This window comes from Procambarus clarkii, unplaced genomic scaffold, assembly GCF_040958095.1.
Source record: "Procambarus clarkii isolate CNS0578487 unplaced genomic scaffold, FALCON_Pclarkii_2.0 HiC_scaffold_318, whole genome shotgun sequence".
Lineage (NCBI taxonomy): Eukaryota > Metazoa > Arthropoda > Malacostraca > Decapoda > Cambaridae > Procambarus > Procambarus clarkii.
In genome coordinates, this window is record NW_027189351.1 from 17,160 (window position 1) to 29,728 (window position 12,569).

A 12,569-nucleotide genomic window follows, 5' to 3' on the forward strand; every position below is an offset into this window, starting at 1 on the left:
GGTGATGGGTGATGAGTGATGGTGTGGTGTTGTTAAGAGTTGATTTACGGCCGGCCAGCCAGCCAGCCAGCCAGCCAGCCAGCCAGCCAGCCAGCCAGCCAGCTGCAGCCAAGGCAGGGCAAGGCAAGGCAAGGCAAGGCAATAACAGGACAGGCCAGGTAAGGCAAGGCAAGGCAAGGCAAGGCAAGGCAGGCAGCCAGGCAGGCAGGCAGGCAGGCAGGCAGGCAGGCAGGCAGCCAGCCAGCCAGCCAGCCAGCCAGCCAGCCAGCCAGCCAGCCAGCCAGCCAGCCAGCCAGCCAGCCACTCCCACTTTGTATTTATATGCATTCAATTTATATTCAAACATTATATATGTTAAGGGCCTAGTTTTAGTGTTTATTTTAAAAATGACAAACATCGAGTCATTTTACCAGTCCTTTAGCGTTAACGGTGATGCATTTTAAAACTGAACATAAATCGCCTTTTCTGGATATATCAAATATCGAATCCGCTTAATGTGCCTACAATTCAATCATTCAAAAAATACATAATTTACATCAAGCCTTTTCATAGAACAGACAATAAGATTTGTACATGCAAAAAAAAAAAATCCTTTAAGTTATCAATACAATGTGAGAAAACTTTACTTTTATAACTAAAGTTGCACAATTAAACCAACTCTATGGTGGCTGGGTGGTAAGGTGTGTGGCTGGTGTTTTGGAAGTCGCGAGTTCAAACGACCCAATGGGAATAATACTTTTTTTTTTTGCCATACAATCTTCCTAATACTATTATGTAGGTTTGTGTGTGTGTTTTTTTATTCATTCTTTGGTTTTATAGATGACATACATATTGACTCCTTTTACCGGTCCTTAATTAGGCTCTGGGGAAGCAATGGTGGTGGTGGTGGTGGTGCATTTAAAACTAAACCAAAAATCACCAGTTCTGGACGCGTCAAATATCATATCCGCTTAATGTGTCTACAACCTAATTACTTAAAACTACACTATTTAATTCATTCATATCATGTGCATATTGGTCATTATGCTCATACAATCGACATCAAAATTTATTTTCATTATTAGAATCATACATTTCATCAAGTAATACAGATACAAAGAGATTTTCTTTTTGAGAAGACCGTTAGTATTGGCTGGCAGGCAGGCAGGCAGGCATTTGAGGGTTATTATTTCGCCTGTTGATTGGGGGGAGGGTTGATGTGTTAGGGGGTTTTCGGTTAGGTGTGGTGGTGGTGATTGGTGGTGATTGGTGGTGGTGGTGATTGGTGGTGAGTAGTGGTGAGTGGTGGTGGTGGTGGTGGTGGTAGTAGGTGGGAGTTGGGGGGGGGGGGGGGGAGGGAAGGGGAGGGGAATGATGGTCTGTGGATTCCTTCTCCGTACCCTTTACATATAAGCAAAAATATGCCTTCCTGTGGGTATAGAAACATTAACACAAATTATATCAGTAACTGATATTGTAGCCTTTTAAACAGAAAAGATTTGTACATACAAATACTTTTTAATTATCATTTATTTGTGGAAATGGCATTTACGTCATTAAATTGATACCTCAGCATCAAGCTAGTGTCCTGCAGTGGTCCAGTGGTAAAGTGTATATAAGTGATGCGTATTCTTGGAGTTGCGAGTTCAAACCCGGATTAAGCTATATATATATACAACATGTTTTGTTTTGGTTGTTTGTTTTTGTATAAAGCCTCACACAATATCTATATTAAGCGAGTTTGTTTTAAACATGACATACATATTAATTCATTTTACCAGGCCTTATTCCACACAACTCCGTGAATTTCCCGTGGAGCCAGCCATTCAAACAAAAACAAACGAAACAAAACAAAACAAAACAAAAAACATTATTGCCAACAGCATTTGGTGTTCCCAGGCGGTCACCCATCCAAGTACTAACCAAACCCAACGTTGCTTAACTTCGCTGATCGGACGAGAAGCGGTGTTCTCAACGTGGTATGGCCGTTGGCATGACACTGCCTACACATTGTGGCTAATAACCAAATCTTTTAAGTCATCGCGGCAGGATACGGACCTGCTTGTGGTGTCTTAATGGTAATTGTATCCTAACATATTTTTGTCTCCTTGGCATGGATATTTAACATCGTTTATTCAGTCTTGGGTTTATGTTCTTTCGCCATTTACAGACATTTTACATCTACCTACTTCCTCAGCCTGCCCTGCCAATTTCTAATGAATTTGTGGATTTTCTTTTGTAATACAAACATGTGTGTGCTCATCTGCTCTTCAGTTTTTATGATATTTGTCTCATCTGTCCTGCTTTATGATACTTTTACAAAGAACATGAACAAATGCATCTATTTTAGAGAAGATATGGGATCCAGGTTTCGGAGCCGTAAAACCAACCGTCGTGATTGGTGGACGAGTTGCCAGGTTGCAGCTTCTGTACCGTGCCGGCACATAAATAGGTTCGGCTCAAGCGGCGGCAGCATCATTCCCCCGTGACTGTCTGAGCGTCTCTCATCACCTTGGTTGGTTCATCATCATCATGGTAGAAGCAAAGCCTACCAAGAAGGCTGCGGCTGCTGCTGCTGTGGTGGCCACCACCAGGAAACCTCGCGTCCAGGTTGCTCACCCGAAAACTAGTCAAATGGTTCTAGCCGCGGTCGCAGCACTCAAAGACCGTAAGGGCTCGTCTCTACAAGCAATCAAGAAGTACGTTGTTGCCAACAACAAAGTCGAGGCTGCCAAGATCGCCATTTACATCCGAAGATTTCTCAAGAAAGCAGTGGCTGACGGCATTCTTGTTCAGACCAAGGGAAGTGGAGCTAGTGGATCATTCAAGCTGGCCGTAGCAGAGAAGAGGGCCGTTCTAACTCCCAAGAAAGCCACCACAACCAAGAATCCATCTACAGCAGCAAAGAAGGCCGTGGTAACTCCCAAGAAAGCCGCCACAAGCAACAAACCACCTACAGCCTTGAAAAAGAAGCAGCAGCATCAGCTTGTTGTTGGGAACAAAAAGCCCAAAATAAAGAGAGCTTCAAAATCTCCCAAACCACCCAAGGCAAAGAAAGCTGTCAAGAAAACAACAAAGGCAAAATAAACGACGACATGCAAGCAGCATGAATACACATGACAATAAACATCCAGGCCTCCCCCCTCAGTGGAGGGGCCTCATATGATTCCAAAAAGAGTTTAGTTTTGTAGACAAATAAATCATTACTTTTGGGGTAGATTTACTCTGTATATTATATATATATATATATATATATATATATATATATATATATATATATATATATATATATATAAATATATATATATATATATATATATATATATATATATATAAATATATATATATATATATATAAATATATATATATATATATATATATATATATATATATATATATATATATATATATATATATATATATATATATATATATATATATAAATGGTTGAGGTGATATGGTACCAAAGTTTTGGGTAAGGTGATTGACATTTACACAAGATAAAACACGAACCAATGGGAATAAAAACATAAGAATGGAAGTAACTGCAGAAGGCCTATTGGCCCATAACACAAGCACTTCCTCTTGATGCTTCTATATTGGTTCGGAGTCTTGAAGCTATAATATATATATATATATATATATATATATATATATATATATATATATATATATATATATATATATATATATATATATATATATATATATATATATATATATATAACTGAAAACTCACACCCCAGAAGTGACTCGAACCCATACTCCCAGAAGCAACACAACTGGTATGTACAAGACGCCTTAATCCACTTGACCATCACGACCGGACATAATGAGGTGATAGCCTAAGCTATTTGAACCACCCCACCGCCGGCACTCGGATAGTAATCTTGGGCATAGCATTTTACCAAATCACCTCATTCTTTGGGGCACACGTGAGGAACACAAATGCGAACAAGCCTGAATGGTCCCCAGGACAATATGCAACTGAAAACTCACACCCCAGAAGTGACTCGAACCCATACTCCCAGAAGCAACACAACTGGTATGTACAAGACGCCTTAATCCACTTGACCATCAAATAGCTTAGGCTATCACCTCATTATGTCCGGTCGTGATGGTCAAGTGGATTAAGGCGTCTTGTACATACCAGTTGTGTTGCTTCTGGGAGTATGGGTTCGAGTCACTTCTGGGGTGTGAGTTTTCAGTTGCATATTGTCCTGGGGACCATTCAGGCTTGTTCGCATTTGTGTTCCTCACGTGTGCCCCAAAGAATGAGGTGATTTGGTAAAATGCTATGCCCAAGATTACTATCCGAGTGCCGGCGGTGGGGTGGTTCAAATAGCTTAGGCTATCACCTCATTATGTCCGGTCGTGATGGTCAAGTGGATTAAGGCGTCTTGTACATACCAGTTGTGTTGCTTCTGGGAGTATGGGTTCGAGTCACTTCTGGGGTGTGAGTTTTCAGTTGCATATTGTCCTGGGGACCATTCAGGCTTGTTCGCATTTGTGTTCCTCACGTGTGCCCCAAAGAATGAGGTGATTTGGTAAAATGCTATGCCCAAGATTACTATCCGAGTGCCGGCGGTGGGGTGGTTCAAATAGCTTAGGCTATCACCTCATTATGTCCGGTCGTGATGGTCAAGTGGATTAAGGCGTCTTGTACATACCAGTTGTGTTGCTTCTGGGAGTATGGGTTTCGAGTCACTTCTGGGGTGTGAGTTTTCAGTTGCATATTGTCCTGGGGACCATTCAGGCTTGTTCGCATATATATATATATATATATATATATATATATATATATATATATATGTATATATATATATATATATATATATATATATATATATATATATATATATATATATATGTATATATATATATATGTATATATATATATATATATATATATATATATATATATATATATATATATATATATATATATATATATATATATATATATATATATATATATATATCGGGCCTTGCATAGTAGGCTGAGAAGTGCGTTCTGGCTACTAGGTACGACATATATATATATATATATATATATATATATATATATATATATATATATATATATATATATATATATATATATATATATATATATATATATATATATATATATATATATATATATATGCACACAAAACTAAATAGTCTTGTTAGACAAATTGCCCCTATTAGAGGCAAGTTGACTAACAAGCCGAATGACTGCAATTGTTTTGAATTTGAGTTAAATCTAACATAGAAATGTAATCAAACCTAACCTAACCTATGCTAACCCAAGCGAAGCTAACCTAACCTAACCTAAGCTAACCCAAGCTAAGCTAACCTAACCTAACCTAACCTAACCTAAGCTAAGCTAACCTAACCTAACCTAACCTAGCAATTCATGATCTTAATATAATGCTGTTAATTGGATAAACCAATTTGGAAAGAAATGTTCGAAAATAACAAAATTAACTGTGCTTGTTAGGAAAATTGGGCCTTGCATACTTGTCCCAATAGTGTGGTTCTCGCTTTTAGGTACGACATAAACGTATACCTAAGTTGAGAGAGAAAAAGATTCGCACTCAAACATGCATATCGATTGCCAGTCCTGAATTCTGGGTAGATATTCGTGTCCTCCCTTTTCATTTACCATCATTTGGATACTATCAAAACAGCTCTGAGAAGGATAAAATGAATAAAACGGGTAGCTCACTCATGTAAAAAGGAAGAGTTGGGAAAGATCTCTCTCTCTCTCTTCTCTCTCTCTCTCTCTCTCTCTCTCCCTCACCCCCCCCCCCCACCAATGATCCTGCTCTGCTAGTATATAACGTAACAAACCTTCCCCCCCCCCCCTCCCTCCCCAATCAGAGTCCCTTTAAGCATGCGAGGATAAAAAATAGATTTCATAAGACCCAATGTGCTAGCTGATATCAAAACAATTTATGTTATCGTCTATTAAGCCCTTCAGTAAAAAAGTATAGGGACCTAATTTGGTCCCGTTTTGAGGTGGTGGTGGGTGGAGTCGATGGATTAGCCAAGCTCTTATCCGCCGAATCCGTAGAGGGTACGACCCTGGCGCTTCAGAGCGTACACCACGTCCATGGCAGTGACGGTCTTCCTCTTGGCGTGTTCCGTGTAGGTTACAGCATCACGGATGACGTTCTCGAGGAACACCTTCAGGACGCCACGGGTCTCTTCGTAGATGAGACCCGAAATACGCTTGACGCTGCCACGACGAGCTAAGCGACGAATAGCGGGCTTGGTGATGCCCTGGATGTTGTCACGTAGCACCTTACGATGACGCTTGGCGCCACCCTTTCCGAGTCCCTTGCCTCCCTTGCCGCGTCCAGTCATGGTGTTGAAGTTGTGTGAATCGAATTGACGAATGCCATTCATTCATTCATTTAAATATAGGTCAAGATACCCTGATGGGTGAGCGTGGAAGTGGGGATTGGGGAAGAATTAGTGGGGGTGAGAGGAAGGGTTTTCAGTATGAGGTAAATTGCCAGGGCTAGACCCAGCTGCATGGCATTGAAATCGTTATGACCAGACTAGGCAGTGAAGGCAAGGAATCGGATCTCTGTGACAACATTTCGTCTTTTCTGAGCACCCACGGAGACAGCAGCCCTCAGCTGGGTGTGCCCTGGAGGCTCACTCCAGATGTGGTCTTAGATCTGCTAATCAGCATCGCGCCCCACCCAAGGCACCAGAAAACGGGAGCTAGTTGGTCCCCCCTAAAGAGGGGGGAGAAGAGTTAGGAGGGTATAGTTGGAAGTTTGGTTATTTGAGTAGTGATATTATAGGAGAGGGGTTATGTAAAGGACGGAGCAGGAGGTGGATCGTCGATCAGGTTAAAGAGGTTGTGCGTATGTCTGGGTCTGCTTAGGACGTTTCTAAGGAACGTGTCGTAGTTGTCATGATAGGTGAGAATTCTGTCAATCTGTTTCTTCCCCATAGTATCCCAGGTTATGTTCAGAGGTGGGATGTTCGCCCACTCATGCAGGGCCTCACTGGTGGTGAAGTCCTGCCAGTGGGTATTGAACACCCATCTCAGAGCCCTGTTCTGGGTACGCTGGAGTTTCTTCCTATTTGTTGGTGCTGCAAGTGTGAGTGGGATCGGTGCATATGTTAGGAGTGGGAGAATAAGTGTTTTGTATAAATAGAGCTTGGTGGCTTGGGAGGCATGTTTGAGTGGGTAGAGTTTTGATAGAGCGTTTGAGGCTATAGCTTTCTTGGGTGTTATGTGTGTGTGAAAGCGAAGGTTGAAGTCTAGTGTGAGTCCAAGTACTGTGGTTTTGTTGACTCTTGGGTTTTGGGTTGCATCTGGTGATTGAGAGTAGAGTTTTACTGGGTCAGGGTTACGTCGTTTGTTGTAGAAAAAGTATGTAATTTTTGACTTGTTGGGGTTTGTTTTTATTCGCCAGTCGTGTTCCCAGAGGGTGACTTTGTCTATTTATTGTTGTGCTTTCCGTGTGAGGGCGTTAATCGTATAGTCTGTGATCAGTTGGGTTACGTCGTCAGCGTAGCAAAGGGTCATTGATGTCCAGTATATTGGGTCAGGGATGTCGTTTATATAGAGTATGTATAAGGTTGGTGAAAGAACTGAGCCCTGAGGGACACCTGCATTTAGGTTGAAATAACCTGACAGCTTGCTGAGGAACTTGATCTGCATCTTTCTATTTGTTAGAAAGCTGCAGAGTAGCCTCTGCATGTTGTCAGATAGTCGAAACAGAGTGCAGAGTTTGTAACGTAGGCCGTCGTGCCATACAGTGTCAAAAGCTTTTTCGACGTCCTTTGCAATGAGGGCCGTCTTGGCCTTTTGGTGTTTATTTATGGAGAGGTAGTTTGTTATTATGTTCAGTGCGTCTTGTGTTGAGCGGTGTTGTCTGAAGCCAAATTGTTTGTCTGTCAATATGTTTTTGTGTTCTAGGTGATTCCTGAGTTTATGATTAATGAGTTTTTCGTATACTTTCCCTAATGTCTCTAGTAAGCTGATCGGTCTGTAGTTCTTAGGGTCTGTCGGGGATTTTTGGGGTTTTGGAATGAGGATTGCTGTGGCTTCTTTGAATGGGCTTGGGAAATATCCTGATGCTAGTGAGGCGTTGTAGACGTCTGTGAGTGCAAAGATTAGGGGGTCTGGAAGTTGCTTGAGGAGAGCTTGGCCAATGCCAGAGGCTCCTGGGGCTTTACGTCTGGTGTTCTTGAGCATGAGTTTAACTTCTTCAGGTAGTATTGATTCTGTGAGGTCACTTTCTAAGTCGTCTAGTGTCGTGAGGTCAATGGTAGGGTAGTGTGTGATGGCATGAGGGTTGTGTCGTATCCATGTTTCTACTCTGTTTATGTTTTGTATTGCTGTTGGCTGTGGGGGGTGGGGATTGAAGATGTCCTGCCAGTGTTGTTTGAATATGCCTATTACTTCTGAGGGATCGGTGTAGTTTTGATTGTTGTGAGTGATGTATGTAAAGGCAGAAGAGGAGGAGTTTCCTCTGATCCTCTTTATGAAGTTCCAGAATTGTTGTGGAGTTGTTTTTCTTTGTATTTCAGCTTTATGTATGAGTTTCTCCCAGTGGTTAGCATGGTCTTGGTCAAGGCTGTTGAGTATGTGGTTTTTGAGTATAGTGAGGTCTGTGTTTACTTGATTGTATCTGTGAAGGTTGTGGGTGAATCTGTTGTGATAGCAGGAGAGTAGCCTTTTTGTTCTGATCGAAGGAAAAAAGGAGTATCTGGTTTTGTGGGTTGTTTTTGGAATGGTAGCATCAGCTGCTTGTAAGATGTTATTCTGGATGGTGAGGACTTGGGAATCTATGTCTGTGTGTGGTTTGTCTTGGAAGTTGTAGGGCTGTGTGCTGGCAGTTAGGTGTTGTTTGAAGGCTTCCCAGTCTGCATTTTGATAGTCATATTGTGGGGTGGCTGGGATGAGTATGGGGTTGCTGGAGAGTGTGAGTGATATGGGTATGTGATCTGAGCCAGTGAGGGGTCCGGGTGTGATGTAGTGTTGTAGGTGGGTGCCTGCTCTGTTGGTGAGGATTAGATCTGGTCTCCCAGTTCCATTGTGTGTGTAGGTTGTTTGGAAGTCAGGGCCAAGGAAGGTGAGGTGTTTGTTTTGGTGGAGTTGGTGTAGTTGTTGACCGTGCATGTTGTGTTGGCGATGGTTGAATGTTTGGTGTTTTGCATTTAGGTCTGCTAGGAGGAAGACTGGTATGTGTGTGTGGTTGAAGAGAGTGTTTAGGTCCTGGAGGGGGAGACCCAAGTTTGGACGAATGTATGTGGTACCAATGATCATCTGCCCGTGTTGAGTGTGAATGCGGACTGCTAGGAAGTGTTTGTGTTGCCAGTTGGTAGTGAGGAGGTCATGTTTATAGGTGTTCTTTATTAGAATAGCAACCCCTTCGTAAGCTTCATCAGGAGATTGGTATGTTGTGAAGCCAAAATGTCTAATTTTGTGAGAGTTCGTCACGCATGTGCTGTTTAGTAGCAGCACATCCGGTCTTTCATTCTCCACAAAGTTAGCAATTAGGTGTCTGATGTTGTAATATGCTCTAACGTTAAATTGTGTGATTTTCATATTTATTGACTTGTTGGGGGAGTGTTTGTGGCATTTGAACCGGAGGGGTTCTCCTTTGTGGATTGATTCGTTGTGTAGACAGATTTAGTAATTATAGATTTGGGTAGGAGACATGTATGGCGTCCGTTTTGCATGGTTTCTGGTATGAATTTAGGAAGTTTTGGTGTAGGGGTGAGGGAGTGGTCTGGGGAGGTGTTAGTCCTCTTGGCTGAGAAAGACACGTTTTGGGGCAAATTTTGTGGGATTTTGGGCTTTGTACCTGTGTGGTATTGCGTTAGGGGCGTGAGGTTGGCTAGCGTGTTGGGCGTGAGGTGAGTTGACGTGTTGGGCGTGTGGGCTAAGGTGAGGGAGGTTACATGTTTCTTGGTATCTGATGTCCTTTTTATTGATGGGTTGGTTTTCTTGTGTATTGGGGTTGTTCGTCTTGCATGCAGAAATTTTTTGTTTTGTTTTGGTGAGTTTGTTCTTTTCACTTGAAGAGTTGTTTTGTGTTTTGGTGGGCTTGATCTTTTTGACTGAAGAGGGGTAGCTGTCATGGGGAGCATGGTCTGTGAGAAGCAGTTAGAGGCCTGGGTGTCAGGGGAGGGTGTAGATGGTTCTGGGTTTGGTGTTTGGGGGGTGATGGGGGGAGGGGGTGGTGTTGGTTTTGTTGTCTGGGAGGTGGTGAGGGGTGGGGGCGAGTGTAGGGGTGGTACTGGGTTTGATGCCTGGGGGGTGGTGGGGGGTGGGGAAGAGATTGGGGGTGGTGCTGGGTTTTTTGTCTGGGAGGTGATGAGAGGTGGGGGTTGTACTGGGTTTGTTGCCTGGGTTGTGATAGGGGGTGGGGAAGGGGGTAGGGGTGGTGCTGGGTTTTTTGTCTGGGAGGTGATGAGGGGTAGGGGTGGCACTGGGTTTGATGCCTGGAGTGTGATAGGGGGTGGGGGTGATACTGGGTTTGGTGTCTGGGGAGTAATAAGGGGTGGTGGTGTAAGTGCTTGTGGGGTGATGGGGGGAGGTGTTAGGGGTTGTACTGTTTGTGACGCCAAGCTGGGAGGGATGACTATTGGAGGGAGGTTGTTTGCTATTAGGATTTGTTGGATGTTGGAGATTGCCTTCCTCGTGTCTCCTTGTGCTGATATCTGTGCTATTATGATAGCTGCCACTATTCTCGGGGTGTCGTCTGTTGGTGGGTGAGGGGGGGAGGGGGGGCCTGAGTATGGTGGTTTGCGAGATGGTGTCCGTTGGTGGTGTGGGTTTGGAGAGGTGGGAAACCTGGGGGGGTGGGGAGCAGGGCACCTCTACCTTGGGGGTTGATGGGTATTGTTTGAGCATTTTGGGGAAGTGTGTTGGGGCGGTGAAGCTGGTTAGTGAGGTTTTGGGGATAGAGCTGGCGTGCTGTCTGGGCATGATATTGGGGTAGTGTGTTTTGGGTCTTATTCTTCATTGCCTTGATGAGTTGCACCCTGATTTTGCAATTGTGGTGGGTGGCAGGATTGTAACACTGTAAAAGTGTTTGGGTTAGTTTATTTAAAATATATATAGAGTACACGAGTCACAGACAAGGATCTGAGAGGCGCCAGTTGTCTGCCTGAGATCTCACACCTCTAACCGTTAATGACCCCAAGTGACCTGAGGTCAGATCATGATAATTTCACCTTGCTTCCGCTAAGCGTATAATTGGAGCCGGGTAGCCTTCAAACATGCCGACGTTTAAGGAGTGGCTTGGTAGTGCCGGAGGCTATCTACTTGTGGGCGGAGTTAGCTACTAGGTTCCCCAATATAAACTCGGAGAGCTATCCAGCATAGAGCATTAACGAGACAGAACAGCACACGAACCAGGAGAGCTGAGACGACGTCCCAAGCAGGGAGGTTGTCGGCCGGCAGGGGGCGAGACAGTCTCTGTCAAGCTACAGACCCCCCCCCCCCCTCTCTATTCAACTTAGACTCAGTCCTCGGTGAGTGAACATTAAGGTGACTTGGTCGTGTTTTACAAGTGTTGTGTGATGATCAGGGGCAGTCAAGTTGTAGGGTTCTCGAATTCTTGGATGATGACTCACTTTGCATATTAAACTGGAACATTTTAATTGAATTGCTAAATTATGATACTTCATGTGAAATATAATTATGAATTTATTATTTAAGTTGTGTTTAACTTTGTTCCCTAGAGCTTTGAGTTGAGGTGAGAAAGCCTCTGTGGTTTCAAGATTTTAATGAGTACATGTTTGGAGTTGATACATGGTACAGAGGGAACATACTAATAATGAACTCATGATAACATCTTTTGAGAACTTTGTGATACAGGCAAGTTCCATTCCTTGTCTTGTATGTAATGGTCTAGAATGGATGGTGGCAGCATTTCTACTTCTACTATCTACTCTTCTACTTCTACCTATCTACACCTCTCCCTCCACCCCCTCTTTAAACTCTCACTTTCAACTAATGACCCTCCTCGCTCCTCCCACCTCTCTACCTCTCACCCCAAACCCTCACTAATTACTTCACTTTTCATTTCTTTCTTTTCGTTTCCTCTTATACGTTTGTGGCAATGATTCTGTATTCTAGAGTTCTCTCTAGAGTTTCGGGTAACTGATCAAGTTACGGCGCCTTGTAGTCTTTGCACCTAGGTAGTCAAATACCTAGGTTACAAGGTGTTGAACGAGAGAGGTTGCCTTAGGAACTCTGGAGGTGCTCTAGAATAGTTAGCTAACTGGAGACGGGATAACGGACTAGAGAGAGCTGTTTCCCCCGGCTTCGTTAGTTAACTGGGGGGTGGAATAATGGACAGATAGAGCTATTTCCCCCACCCCCCGTTACAATGATGGCAGCGGTGTTGAACAATGTTGTAGGTAGTTGGTGTTCTTTTAACATTGTTCAGTCCCACGTGTCTTTTGCCGCTCAGGCGCTATCAGGGAGATCTTGACAGGTGTTTTACTTTCGCGATTTAGCGAGTTTTTTCAGGCTAGGAGATGGTGATTCTCTGGTGTTGTGTTTAGTGATTTTGTGAGTTTTGTGGTATTCAGGGAATGTTCACCAGAACTTGCGTGT

General features: G+C 43.3%; 1 non-coding gene across 1 annotated transcript; it reads right to left on the reverse strand.

Annotated features, from left to right (window-relative positions):
- Nucleotides 1-1,853: 1,853 nt before the first annotated feature.
- Nucleotides 1,854-1,972, reverse strand: LOC138361359 (5S ribosomal RNA). The gene has a single exon (XR_011226926.1). It is a non-coding gene; the product is annotated as a 5S ribosomal RNA (ribosomal RNA).
- Nucleotides 1,973-12,569: the final 10,597 nt, after the last annotated feature.